The sequence below is a fragment of the Neodiprion lecontei genome, chromosome 7 (genome assembly GCF_021901455.1).
Source record: "Neodiprion lecontei isolate iyNeoLeco1 chromosome 7, iyNeoLeco1.1, whole genome shotgun sequence".
Classification (NCBI taxonomy): Eukaryota; Metazoa; Arthropoda; class Insecta; order Hymenoptera; family Diprionidae; genus Neodiprion; species Neodiprion lecontei.
Window position 1 is genome coordinate 10,220,429 of NC_060266.1, and position 11,739 is coordinate 10,232,167.

An 11,739-nucleotide genomic window follows, 5' to 3' on the forward strand; every position below is an offset into this window, starting at 1 on the left:
GTGTGGGTCTTGGTGAGTTTTTGCGTTGTTCTTTGTACCTCGTGGCTCGTGGTTTCTTCTCCCCTTTTGGGTTGTGTTCTGTTTCTTTGGCCTCCGTCTGTCGTTGTTCGTCCGTCGGTTTGGTGTTGTTAGTGTATTTGGTGTTTTCTGTTTTGTCCCTTTTTTTTTTTTTTTTTTTTTTTTTGTATCGTGTTGCGTCCCGTGTTGTGTGAGCGTCGTTGTTCGTCCGTCCGTTTGGTGTTGTCAGTTTGTCTAGTGTTTCCTGTTTTGTTCTTTTTTCTGTTTCCGTATTGATTTTCGTTTTTTGTATCGTTTTGAGTCCCGTGTGGTGTGTGTGGCTGGTTGGGGTGTTTGTGTATGTTCGACTGTGTCCGTGAGTGAGGTGGTGTCGGTGTTACTGTCTGTGTCGTTGTCCGTCGTTTGTGTTTGTAGCGTGCCTGTGTGTGTGGTTTCGATGTGTATCACTGTCTCTGCAGTGGAGGTGGTGGAATCTGTTTCGCTGTCGGTGTCTGGTGTGTTGGGGGGTTGTGTTTTGTGTGGTGCTGTTTGATGTGTGGTGTGTGGTTGGTGTGTTGAGGTGCTGGCTTCTGTTTCGTCAGTGTTTGTGCGTTCGTGTGCCCGTCTGGTCATGTATCTTTCTTTTTGTGCTCGTAATTCGTCGTATAGGGTGCCTGCTGGTTCTAAACTTGCGATTATGGCTATTATCTCGGGGTGTGGTCCTGTGTGTTGTTTGCATGTTTGTTTTGTCTGTGTCGATTCTGTGTGTCTGTCCATGTTGGCGAATGTCTGTAAGATTCTGTCTTGTGTTGTTTGTGGTCTCGCGAATCTGGTGTGTGCCCATTGAGAGGGTGATGCTGGGGGTGGTGTGTACCGTGGTGTTGGTGTGGGTGTGGGGCGTGTGGTTGTATGGGGTGTTTGTTTCTTGGTGGGTGGGTGTGTAGTCGTGTGTGTGGCCGTGGTTCGTGTGGTGTGGGTAACTGTTTGTGGGTGTGTGATAATTTGTGGTGGGTGTGGTGTGTCTGTGTTAGTGTGTGTGCATGTTTGTATGTGTTCTGTGTATTTGGTGCCCCGGACCAGTCCGTTGCATTTCGGGCATTGCCTTGGTCCGGAGGGTGTACTTGTGTGTGTGATCATCGTTGTGTGTGTTTGTGAGTGTCTCTGTGTGGCTGTGGGTGCAGTGGTTGTTAAGTGTGTTGTCGTCGTGGTGGTCTGTATTACCTTTCTGTATGTGGGGGGTGTCGGTAGTAGGGTTCGTCGGGTCTCCGTCTGGTGTGTGCCGTCGCGTCCGTATTTGTGTGGGTGTGGGGCCTGTCCTGGTGTTTGTAATAGTGGTGTTTTTTCTGTTTGTGTCGTCGTTGTCGTCGGTCTCGTCAGTCGCAGCGTCATCAGGGCCGGTATTTTTGTTTGCTGATTTTCCATGTTGTGTTTCTGTGGAGTGAATACACATGTTAGTTTATTTTCGGGGTGTGTTATTTGATTATGTATATAATTTTAGGTCTTCTATATGACATTTTCCTATATTTCTACCGCTCTCTGTTGTTAATTCGTATATTGTGGGTGAGACTTTTCTAGTGATTATGTATGGGCCTATGAATTTTTTATTTAACTTAGCTGTCGTTCGTTCTGGTCCGGATGAGAGTGTGTGGTTCTTTTTTAGTACTCTGTCTCCCTCCTTGAATTGAATGTCTCGTCTTCGTAGGTTGTAGTAGTGTGCTTGTTTTTCGTTTGCTTCTATCAAGTGCCTCTGTACTTCGTCTCTAAGTATTTGTAGTCGTCTCAAGTGGTCTGTCCATCTGTCTGTGTCTTGTAATTCTACTTCGTCGTGGTTCTCTAACTGATTTCTTAGACATTGTGTGGGATTTAATTCCCTTCCTAGGTTTAAAAAGGCTGGTGTGTGTTTAGTTGATGTGTGTGTACATGTATTGATTGCAAATTGTAAGTCTTGTAAGTGTATGTCCCATTCTGTGTGGTCGTTGTTTACGTAGGCTTGGATCATTGTTTTAGCGGTTCTGTTGACTCGCTCTACGGGGTTGGCTTGTGCGTGGTATGGGGGGATTGTTGCGTGTCTAATGTTGAATTTTTGTGTCAGTTCGCGTATGAGTTTGTTTATGTATGGTGTGCCGTTGTCTGTCAGTAGTATGCGTGGTGTACCCCATCGTGATATTACGTGTGAGTGGAATGTCTGTTCTACTGTTTTGGCGTTTGCTTTGCGTGTCGGTATGATTTCCACCCATTTAGTGTATAGGTCTTCGAACACTATGATGTATTGGTTTCCTTTTTTTGATCGTGGGAGTGGGCCCATGATGTCGGAGGCTACTACTGTCCACGGTTCTTCGATAATTCTCATGCCCATTAGTCCTGCCGGTCGCGCTTGTATTGTTTTTGTTCTTTGGCATGTGTCACATTTTTTTATGTAGTTTACTGTGTCTCTGTACATCCCTGGCCAATAATATTTTTTTGCTACTCGTTGGTATGTTTTTTCGATCCCTAAGTGTCCTGCTTGTGTTACGTCGTGGTTTTCGTGTAGTATGTGTGTTATTTTGTCTTTGGGTATGACTAGTTTCCATGGGTTTGTGTCTGGTAGGAGGTTTGAGTGTAGGGGGTTCGGGCGGTGGAAGTATAGTTGATTGTTTCTGATTCGCCACGACTCGTTTTTCTCTGGGCGTGTTTGTACTTGTGTTTTTTTGTATGTGTACCACTTGTCTGTCGTGTCTTCTATTGTGTCTATGTGTTCTTCGTCTTCGTGTCGTCTTGAAAGTGCGTCTGGCACGTCGTGCATTGTACCTTTTCTGTGTGTAATGTCAATTTGTGACGGGTTTTGAGTCCGCACGAATAATATGGGGGGGGGGAGACAATTAGAGACGGGGCGGATATAATTGGTAAAACTTGATGTGTATATTTGAGCAAAAGGGGCCGACTTAAACTAAGAAAAAAATACAAAGGGTTGTAGACTCGAACGGGGGCTGATCACGCCTCAGCCCTTAGCGTTTCTTAATACTAACTTACAGGTACGCGCGCGGGGGGGGGGGGGGGGGGAAGAGTGGGTGAGGTGCCGGGGAGTGTGAAGTCGGGAGGGTTGGTATTGCGAGGGGATGGGGTGGTGTAGCGTGACGTGGAGTGTGAGGTAGAAAGGGTCGGTATTGCGAGGGGAGGAGCAGATCGGCGGTATAATGCAGGCTGACCTGGTGTCGTTGGCGTGTGTGTGTAACGGTGTTGAGTGGGGCGTCTGTGTTCCCGGTCTCGTCGTTCTCTCTCTCTTTTTCTCTCGTTCTATCTCTCTCTTCCTCGTTCTTTCTCTCTCTTCCTCGTTCTTTCTCTGGTTACGTCTATCCTGCAGGTAGGGTGCTGTCGTACTGAATGTGGCGCTCGGCTCTGCCGAGCGTCGGGGGGGCTTCGGTGATGTTCGGGTCTTTCCCGAAGGGACAGGGCTCACCCGTTCGGCTCTTCCCCGCGGGTTTGGGGTTTGTTGTGACTTGCACTCTAGGTGCAACGTCACAAAATCCTAGATTGAAATTTACAACATGACTACCAAAAGCACTTTTCCGCACCTGCCTCTTAAAGATGCATCGGCTCTGATTCCCACGTTCAATGGCACTAATATGCCCGTATCCGAATTCACAACTAAAGTAGAATGCGCAAAACAAGCTGTCTTAGCCAGAGAACTGAATTTATTCTCCACACTCATTCGCACGAAAATCGAAGGCGACTCGAGTAAATATATGAAGTCACATAATCCGGATTCTCTTCGAGATTTACTAGACTGCCTAAAACAGGCCTACGCGTCTAAACAATACCTCCCTGATATCCGGCTAGACCTCGCACAATCAGCACAGGGGCGAAACAAGAGTGTTCTAGATTACGGTGATAGAATAAAACATCTGTTAAGACAAGCGTGCGAATCAACAGATGCCTCAGAATCTATCAGTGATGCTCAAGTGCTGAAGATAAATATCAAAGAGACCGCAAGACTAAGATTTATCAAAGGGTTACTAGACGAATAGGAAATAAAAGTAGCTCATGAGAATCCACAAACCCTACAAATGGCTATAGACACGGCCACCAAGATTGAAAAACTATTATCAGATAGACTTAAACTAGCCTCATACCGAGATACTAACTACAAAACACAAAACCATATAAAATGTAGTATACGTGAATTAACCGATCACATCGATAAATATTGTCCTAAACAATCTTCCGTATTAGTAGTGTGTAGATATTGCAAGAAGGCAGGTCATAGTATAGAAGAGTGCAGAACGAGGCAGCGCAACAACACAACTTGCACGCAGTGTGGTGGCAAAGGCCACTCAAACGATAAGTGCCGCTCAAATCGGTCCCAATATCCCCAGAATCCAAAAATCCACCAAGATTCAAGAGTTTTCCAAAATAACACTAATCATCAACAACAGAACAATCCCAATACCCAATATCGAGCAAGAGACCCGACAAACCAACCTTTAGACCAGACGCGAAATGACAGTCAACGCTCACAACAGTAAAACACACCAAATGCTTCACGATCGAACTTCAGGTTTAATTACGTAACACAAGACTACTCGAACGAGAATTGCGATGCAGGCGTCCACCCGGAAGTATCATACGAAGCAAAGCAACATCGCGAATATTCAGGCAATGCGAGCCATTTAAACGAGTTCAGGGACGGCCGCGCGGACGCATCGACCTCCCTGAAACCGGAGAAGCGTCCAAACCAAACGTCAGCTCCGTACAAATAGGATCTGGCCCTCCACAGATTCGAACACAATGCCCGCAGTCTTTAAATGGGTACGTGACACTACTAATAGATACTGACGCTAATATTAATCTGTTAAAAATCGATAAAATCGACCCAAGAGTCCACGTCACAAACACGGACATTAGGCAGATTTCAGGGATGACGGAAGAATCCATCAGAACAATAGGAAGTCTCTACATCGAGTTAGCCAATACACGCCACGAATTCCATCTTGTCGATAACTCCTTCCCTATCATCGAAGACGGTATACTGAGTTCAGACTTTTTACGTTCGGAAAAGGCGACTATCTGTTTCAAAATCAACTACCTTATCTCTCGTGGAACCGGCGTTATTCCCTTCAACAGGCATAGAACCAACACGAAAACACCAACGCGTATCCTCATAACATCTGTCACACAAACACCGAAGGTTCGAATAACCACCGGTGAACTCACACGACAACCTAGCACATTTATAGTTGACACCGGTGCTGATGTGAACATAATTGAACTCGGAGCAATACATCCGCATGTTCCGTGTAAATTACTCGAAGGTCTGATCCACGTTACCAGTGCTATACATGAGCCAATAAAAGTATTAAGAACAACTAGCATTCGAATCAGTGACAACCTTCATATATTACATATAGTCGACGATCTGTTCCCGATACAAGAAGACGGAATCTTAGGATCGATATTTTTACGGAACGAAAATGCAACGATATCTTTCGATACAGAAAAAATAATACCGAACAATACTAGCAAACCATTCAAACTCCTAAACGAAGACTACATATTGATACCACCACGAACGGCTCAGGTGATTGCACTAAAAATTTCAAATCCCTCGGTGAAAACGGGATTCATAGAACAGTTGTAAGTAGGCGCTAACATATTCCTGGGACAGGCCCTGGTTACCAACCAACAAGGGTTTGCTTACGTTTATGCAATAAATTCCAATAAATCAGCTGTGGAAATAAGAAGATCAGTCGTAATACTAGAAGAAGTCGATGAACTCGCGAGCACCGCCACGCTGAGTGCAAAAACACGCCTAACGCATACAAGTACTGCAAGCAGCGGACAGGTCTTACTAGCACAGGTCTTACACGAAAACAAAAGGATCGAGAATCGCGTTCTTCCCACATCCCCAAATTACGATTCGAGACGCCTTGACATTTTGAAAGAAAACTTACGATTGGACCATGTAAAAGACGAAGAAAAACAATTAATAATTAATCTTGCTATCGAATTCAACCATTTATTTTTCCTCCTAGGTGACACCCTGAGACACACCAACTTAGTCAGCCGTACGATCCCTACTACTAATGACGCACCAATTCATACCAAACAATACAGACATCCAAGAGTACACAAAGACGAAATACAAAAACAAGTGACCAAACTCCTTGATCAGAACGTTATCACACATTCTTCATCTCCTTTCAATTCTCCGGTCTGGATCATCTCCAAAAAATCAGATGCTAGCGGCGAAAAGAAGTGGGGAATGGTCATTGACTTCCGGAAACTGAACGAAAAAACCATTGGCGACGCTTACCCGCTACCAAATATCATCGATATCGTAGATCAGCTAGGCTCCGCAAAATATTTCTCAACGTTCGACCTGGCTTCTGGGTTCCACCAAATTCCACTGCATCCCGATCACAGCGCGAAGACCGTTTTTCTACTCCTCACGGCCATTTCGAGTATACTAGAATGCCATTTGGCGTAAAAAATGCCCCATTCACCTTTCAACGTCTAATAGACCAGGTTCTATCGGGATTACAGGGTACAAATATGTTTGTCTACTTGGATGACATAGTCATTTACTCCCGACCCTTAGAGGAGCACGAAACCAAATTTCGGAAACTCATGAAGAGATTGTCTGATGCAGGACTAACCCTGCAGCCAGATAAATGTGAATTTCTGCGTAAAGAAGTAGCATACCTGGGTCACATCATCACTCAAAATGGATTGAAACCTCATCCGGAGAAGATATCAGCAATAAAAAACTACCCAGTTCCCAAGAATCCTGAACAGATTAAACAATTTTTTGGCTTGATAGGCCACTACCGAAGATTCATTCCTAACCTTTCAAAAATTGGTAGACCTATTAATAATTTGCTAAAGAAGAATAGCCTTTACCTATGGACAGCAGAACATCAATTTGCGTTCGAAACACTACGTGATAGTCTGTGTCGAGAACCGATACTGCAGTATCCAGACTTCGAAAAACCCTTCGTCCTAACAACCGACGCTTCAAAGTATGCAATAGGAGCAATACTTAGTCAAGACAAAGATGGCGAGGATTCACCAATCGCGTATGCATTGAGGGTGTTACAAAAGGCCGAAATCAATTACTCGGTGTCCGAAAAGAATTATTAGCAGTCGTTCATGCCGTCAAACATTTTCGTCCTTATCTTCACGGTAGAACCTTCACCCTGGTAACAGACCACGAACCACTAAAGTGGATCAAAAACGTACGGGACCCGACTTCTCGTTTAATGCACTGGAGACTGAAGTTGGAAGAATATTCGTACGTCACAAAACATAAAAAAGGAACAGCGAACTCTAATGCAGACGCGCTATCCAGAAATCCACCTGTCGACTCTTTCCGAATTCTACCTATTACCTCAAAACGGCTACGACCCGATACAGAATGCTCATCTACTGACGCCCACAAGCGCGCCAAAGTAGCTCACCAACACCCAACACGTGCTCGCGATCCAGATACGCTATCTTCGTCTACCTGCGCTCCCAGACTCACCAAAATAGCTCACCAACACCCAACACGTGCTCGCGAACCGAATACGCTATCTTCATCTACCGGCGTTCACAAGCGAATGAAACATGTAGACCAGCACCCAATACGAGCGCATAGATCTGCACACGAATCCACCAGCCCTTCCCCACGAAGACAAAACAAAGCAATACAAGACACTTCGACTTCTACTGTTACCTCTGACTCAAGTGCCAGTATGACTGACAATAGCAGCGCAACAGAGGCACTGATCGTAGTCGATAAAACGATCAAGCAAACTACGGAACGAGTTGAACCACTCACCTCATCTAAATCAAACCAAAACTCCGGTAAGCCCCAGGGTTGTAATGTTAAAATACGTGAAGAACAGTCCGATACACTGAATCAGCCGACACCCGAAGCCACTACCAGTAAAGGACGAAATTACGCCCCTCGATTCACGGAATTAGTAACAGATCTTAACCACCTACCATTAACGAATAGTAAATTTATTCAAGAGATACGCGCCAATCTCCTCGACAGAAAAGATAACCTAGCCCACTGCATCTCGGCAGACTGCAAGATATCACGAGGAGTCGCGGGACAATTAATCAATAGGAAAATAATCACCCTAGATCAACTACAACAACTAGACCCTGAAGTGATGAACGTATTGACACTGCCACATGGTAACGGCCTTATTTACAATCTAGTAACCAAAAAATACCACTACCAGAAACCAACTGAAGAAATACTGTTCAACGCCCTAGTAAACTTGAAGAATTGCTTAGAACAAGACAAAGTCAAATCGCTCTCGATTCCAAGACTAGGCTGCGGCTTAGATAAATAGGACTGGAACCTTGTTCATCGGATGATCCATTACATATTTAAAGACTCCGACATAACGATCACCATTTGTAATCATCAAAACCCGACTTATGACTCGACATCTTCTGAATCTGAAGCAGAAACATCAACACCCAGAATCCCTGCTCCCCCTTTAACTCGTCGGCCCACGCGTCGGATCGGCACTAGGTCAGCTCCAAGACATGCTCCGGTTTCTAACCCTTGCGCTACCCAACTGATATCTCGGAGAGTGACTCCGTGACACATGATCCGGAGTCAGCTGTTGAAGACACGAATAGCGATGCCTCCGTTGTACCTACGGCAACGCTACCACCTTCATGCTCACAACGTCGCGACAATCCCGAAGAGCGAAAACCGGACCGCCCCCATATTGACAATGACAACTTTTGTTACTTAGATTACTTCATACAAAATCAAAATGACATATAACCAACACCCAACGTAACCGAAACTAATGACAGACTTCTCATGCTGTGCGACAATTACGCTCATTTCGTATCAGCTAATTGTCGTTGGACAAAAGGACTAGAAAAACAGTTAATAGACGGAAATCTGATAAGCATGGAATCCTTTCAAAACCAGAATCCAGAAATATCCGACGTAATCAAAACTCGGTTGAAAAACAACACATACATTTTCACCCTCGTAGTGAAACCAGGTTAATCAGACCCGGGCAGACTTGACGAGATTTTCTACACGTTAGTTAACTTGAGGATTATCTTGTCCGGACTAGACATTCGGTCCATATCATTCCCTATGTCAGGACCAGGAGTTGATGATATTCTACGATCTATCTTTAAGAAACTCATTTATCACATTTTTGCGGATTCAGACATTCGAGTAACACTTTGTAGAAATACTACAATTATACCAGACGAACGATTACGCGAAGACATGATCAAAGAGTACCACGGGTCACTGATCGGAGGACACCAAGGCGTTACAAAAATTTTCAATAAAATAAGAGAAAAATATTTTTGGCCAAATATGAAAAAGCAAATTAAAAATATCATCAGATCTTGTGGCAGTTGCCAGAGGAAAAAACTAGTTAGGATCAAAACAAAATTATCCATGGCAATCACTGACACGCCCGCAGAGGCCTTTGACAAAGTAGCCCTAGATTTACTTGGTCCACTCCCTGTTACGAAATCGAATAACCGCTACCTTTTGACGATCCAGTGCAATCTGACCAAGTTCGTAGACGCCATTCCAATTTCCGATGCTACGGCAAAGACGATAGGGACAGTATTCGCTAAAGAATACATCACGCGCTATGCATCTCCGCGAACTATACTCACTGACCAGGGACGAAACTTCATGAGTACCGCTTTCAAAAAAATATAAAGGCTCTTCAAAATTAAACAACTATGAACAACCGCGTATAGACCGCAATCAAACGGCTCATTAGAAAGAAATCACCTCGTAATTACTGAATACATCAAACATCACACCAACGAAGGTAAAGATTGGGATGAATTCATACGTTTCGCCATTTTCTGCTATAATACAGCGAAACACGACGGTACACATTACTCACCTCACCAGCTGATCTTCGGCTCGGAAGCTAAACTACCGACAGATGCGATACTAAGCAACAAATCCACGCATACATACGATACATTCCTCCTCGATCTAATAGCGAATCTCACAGACATCCGTAAACGCGCTGCGTTGAACCTGAAACAAGCTAAACAGAAAAGTAAAGAACACTACGACAGACCGATCAACCCACAACGATTTGAAGTAGGACGAACTGTCTACCTATCAAACGAAACAAGGTCAAAATTCCAAGATCATTATAAAGGAGTGTATGTAATCAAACGAATAATAGATGACGTTAACGCCGAAATATACCTTACGCTAAACAAAACTAAAATAGTTCATCTCAATAAACTGAAAATCGCATATACATAGTAAAATCCCACATTAACCCCTTCAATAGCAAACACAGTACAACCAACAAACAGGGTATGACAATCCAATTGAGCTAAATATTATCCACCCACCTACTTCTTTTGTCCTACCCATTTCCAACGAAGTAGAAACCCATAATGCAGTTCCTTACACACCACCTCCGCTTCTTTTAAACCCACCACTACTTAAAATCTTACGAAAACCTTATTACAAATAGGCAACTACTATATTGCTACCAAGATCTGCTGTTGCGCTGTCAAACAGACATAAGTAAAATAAATGCTTGTGTACACTACTGCATTAAAATGATTGTAATGACGATCTTATACCCTTAGTTTACAATTAGCCCAAAATATATCTACACTCATAACCGATATCATTGTACGAATAGGTCAAACTCTGTATCTCGAAAGAAAAAAAAAAAAATAGTATTACTTAGGACCCAGCGAATCAAAGAAATCATTGTTGTTCAATCTTAAGTGTACTAATCCGCTTTCATGCGCATTAACCCTAGGCGCCTAGCTTAAAACAACATTATGTAACCATAGTATTATAACTATATGCCTTACGCTCATACGCAATCCAGAATATGAACTATACTATCTCAAACATAAACTTACTATTACAAACACTTATCCTCAATATCCAACTAATGTTGCTAAACGCATCAATCAATATTCATTCTACATTCATACTGCGACTACATACTTGTAAACACACACAAATTATCATTTTCACATATACGGACAACATATTATATTCAGATTATAAATACCATACACTACCTATAATAAGAAAAATTGTAAAACTGATTTTAAGCACTTACTTCGAAATCATGTTTCACTACTGTATATGACATTTCCACCTTCTTGCTTTCCATATTCGGGACCATATCTACCGCTATGCTCCCTCTGTTGGGGGGGGGGGGGGGGAGGGGGTGTCACGTCCAGCATACCACTTCTCTCTATTTTTCCTACTCGCTAACTCTCCCATAGTTCTTACATTAATCTCATGGTCTCTGTCCTGCCCTCTTATCTCTACGTAGTCTCACGCTATTCACTATCGCGCTTACTCATCAAATTCCATTCCTACTTCTAGCATTGTCACTCCTATTCTGATTCTCGACAACTCCACATCTAGACTTCTTATATATCTTTTCGTACCACACAATTCATTCCTACTGGTATCTCAAGTTCTACGCAATAAACATATAATCGATATATCAAACATACTTCAGTTTATTCAATCCTCATCCTGATTTCCGGTTGACCTGAAACATAAAAGCGAAGCCAACCGGGTTACACCTTCCGCTCAGGAGTAAACTCTACACACGGACGTAACAATCTAAAAAAAATTGTCGGCATATCTGGAATTATTTTTTAGAGCAAACTTACAGATCTTGTTACTTGGCATCTAATTAACCTGTCGAAAAATCGCCGAACCTTAGTTCCTCGTCGAATGAAGTCAACTACGTTCCGACTGGACTACTC

The 11,739-nt window shown here is 43.4% G+C and overlaps 1 long non-coding RNA gene across 1 annotated transcript; it reads right to left on the reverse strand.

Annotated features, from left to right (window-relative positions):
• Positions 1-1,136: 1,136 nt before the first annotated feature.
• LOC124295300 lies at positions 1,137-2,016 on the reverse strand. Its single transcript, XR_006905203.1, has 2 exons — positions 1,219-2,016; positions 1,137-1,166 (listed from the first exon to the last, which is right to left on the reverse strand). It is a non-coding gene; the product is annotated as an uncharacterized LOC124295300 (long non-coding RNA).
• Positions 2,017-11,739: the final 9,723 nt, after the last annotated feature.